Source organism: Crocuta crocuta, unplaced genomic scaffold (assembly GCF_008692635.1).
Source record: "Crocuta crocuta isolate KB4526 unplaced genomic scaffold, BGI_CrCroc_1.0 scaffold334, whole genome shotgun sequence".
NCBI lineage: Eukaryota > Metazoa > Chordata > Mammalia > Carnivora > Hyaenidae > Crocuta > Crocuta crocuta.
In genome coordinates this window covers 1,486,733-1,489,761 of record NW_027533260.1, presented here as the reverse complement: position 1 = coordinate 1,489,761, position 3,029 = coordinate 1,486,733, and the positions used below count along the sequence as shown (strand labels likewise).

General features: G+C 64.4%; 1 protein-coding gene across 1 annotated transcript in view; it reads right to left on the bottom strand.

The window, feature by feature from the left end:
- Positions 1-1,288, bottom strand: part of LRRC4B (leucine rich repeat containing 4B) — a 25,465-nt gene extending 24,177 nt beyond the window's left edge. The window contains 1 exon segment of the mRNA XM_077747181.1: positions 1,186-1,288. The gene's annotated coding sequence lies outside the window, so the exon portion shown is untranslated.
- Between the last annotated feature and the right edge of the window lie 1,741 nt (positions 1,289-3,029).

The window sequence follows — 3,029 nt, the reverse complement described above, 5'->3', positions numbered from 1 at the left end:
GGCAGGTGCCCAAGGCCAAGGTGGTGCCTGGTGGCTGCCTGGGACAGTGTTGGGGCAGTCGGTGGGGGAAGGGCTGGGGGCCAGAGACCCTGTGCCCGAGCTCTGGGTGGGCAGCGGGCAGTGGGCGGGGTGGGGTCAGGGCCCCACAAAGGTGGGTGGGCGAATCATAGCAACAGCAACAGTGAGAACAGCAATAGTAATAGCTCCGGCCTTCAGGGCAAGCCCTTTCTAAGGCCAGGCTGCGCACACTGCGTTCTCACGGAAGCCTCCCAGGAATTGTAGGAGGAAGCTGTTAGGACGCCCAGTCTGCAGATGAGGACACTGAGGCGCGGGAGGCGGACGGCTTGCCCCAGTGCTGAGCGGGCCAGGGAGCGGCAGAGGCGGCTGGGGGGCCTGGGTTTACCTTCCCTTCCACGCAGAGTCTGGTGCACATGCAAGTGTACCCACATCCGCAGGCCTCCCCGAGGGCGCCCCTGCTAGCGAGGGGGAGAGGGAGGCTGTCTGCACAAACATGCCGCGAGCAGCAGTGTCCCGGGCACACCCGCAGACAGCCGACGCTCAGACCCACGGACACAGGGCCACCCCCAGCCCCCACGCGGCACACACGCACAGGCGCACACACATTCGCTTCCTCCTTCTGCAGTTCTCAAGATCGTTTTACCCCCGGTAGAAATGCATATGCGTAGTCTGTGTGCCTGGATGCATGTGTGAGAGCCAGACGTAGACACAGAGACGGAGAGACGGAGAGACAGAGGGGGAGGGGGAGGTCCTGTGTCTGTATCCTGGACTCATTTTTCCACCAGGCGGGCTGGGGGCCGTGTGCGGCGCTCTCTGTGAGTCATGTGAGCGCAGTGGGGTCTCCCCTTCCCGAATGTGACAGGGAGGTCTCCGCTGGCCCTTGTCCTGACCCCCCCAACCCCTTTCCCACCTCCTGAAACTGGCGACGCCCCAGCCCACACCCTCCAGGCCAGGGGCCAGAAATTGCGGCTGCCGCGCCTGCCCCAGGTCCAGGCCTGCAGCCGCTCGCTACCTCCGCATCTGTCCCCATCTCTCCTGCAGGCGCCTGCATCCCTCCCCCCCCATCACAGCTTCTGCGGTGGCGGCTGGGCCTCCCCCCCCTTCCCTCCTTCGCCCTCAGCCATCTCCGTCCTTGTCCCCCCCCCAACCGTAGTGAGGGACACTCACCCCGGTGGCTCCGCTTCCGCTGGGCCTCTCCCTGGGCCCCAGGCACCCCCCTCCACATGCCTCCAGCCGGCGGGGGGCTCTGCCTCCCCAGTTCTCCAGGGCTTCNCTCTCCCCCCGCTGCCCCGGCCCCCTTCTCCTCTCTCCCAGCCCCCTGGCCTGCTCGCCCCTCAGCCCCAGCCCCCTCTTCGGGGCTCCCCCTCACTGTCTCGCCTCCCTCTCCCTCGGGACTACCAGGCCCCCTCTCTCCTTCTCCTCCATCTCCTCCTCACTCTCGCTCCGTCCCCATCACCCTCTCCGCAGGTTGGGGACCACGTCTGGGTCAGATTCTCTGTCTGTCTGTCCGTCTGTCTCGGTCTCTCTCTCGGCCAGGCTCTGTCTGTCTCTCTCTTTCTCCGCGATTACAATTTCTAGTCACACGGCAGTGCAGAGCCAAGCTGTGCCTCAGCTCCCTCCCTCCCCACCCCCTCCCTCCTTCTTTCTCTCCTTCTGAACGGGGAGGGCGCCTCGCCTCCCTCCTCCTCGGCCCCCCTTCCCTGCACCGGGAGGCCTCCCCCTCCCCCGCTAATCAAAGGCTCCGTTATCTAATTAACCCATTGGTTCTGGGCGGCAGGGGAAGGGGGGGGAAGCGGGGGAGGAAGGTTGACGGCCAGGCTGCCCTGGGAAGGGGGGGCTGTGGGCTGTGCCAAGCCCGGCCTCGTGGCACAGACTGGCTGCAAAACCAGGCTGGGCCACCGCTGACCCCACCCCCTACCACGGGCCACAACCACCCCTCCTGCACCTGCCCCCCTCCCCCCAAGGACAGATAGCCCAGCACAGTCTCCCTGCAGGAGCTACTACGTCCAGGACCCCCGGGGAGCTCCCCAGAGCCCCTCACCACACCTTGCAGCCGTTTACTCCTGCCCCCACCACTGACACACCCGCCATCCCGGGCCACCCAGTCCTGCAGCCAAGGGCCAGCCCCCATTCATGCCACAAAGAAACCCAGCCCCAGATGCAGCCCTCTCCCCTGGCCCTCAGCCAGGGCCGGCTAGGTGCCTCCCCATACACTTCTGCAAAATGGGCAGGGAAGCCGCTCTCCTTTCTTCCATTCACTCAAACCGGCCAGCCAGCCAGCAGATATTTTCTGAGCCCCTACTGTGTGCAAGCACTGGTGTCGATGCCAACAAAGGCCACCTCCACACCCAAAGCCCAAGGCATCCCCAGGACACAGAAGGTAAGTGGCAACATCAGAGCACATGGATCAAGGGCCAGGGGACTGTTTCCCTTGCTGTGTGACCTCAGGCCAGTGACTTGGTGGTTCTGAGCTGCAGGAAATCCAGCAGACGGGGGAAATAAGAGTATTGGCTTCATAGGGCTGTTGGGGGTCAACTAGCTAAATGCTCAGTGAAAATACTCTACCTTTGAGCCACACGCAGATCTGACCCCCTTTCCTCCTGGCCCCCAAGCCACCTCCCAACCCCGCCATCTCCCCCTGAGATCAGAGTCCTTCTTCACTCGTCGGTCCTCGCTTCTGTCTCCCCCTCCCTCCCAGTCTGTTCCCACAGGCGACCAGAGGGGTCCTGTCAACATCCAAGCCAGAATCTGCCCTCCTCTGCTGCACAGCCGCTCACCCGGGAGGCCTCACTAGGTGCAAAGGCAGGGGACATCACCTCGGCTCCCAGGCCCCCTCTCCTCGGGCTGGGCTACTTGGGCTTCAGCTCTGGTCTCCTCCCCTGCTCACTCACTGACCTCAGGCCACGCCGGCCTCCTCGGCTTCTGGAACAGGCTGCATACATTTCTGCCTCAGGGCCTTTGCTCTTGCTCTTCCCTGTCTGGATCCCATAGCCCTCCCCAACCCCCCCCAG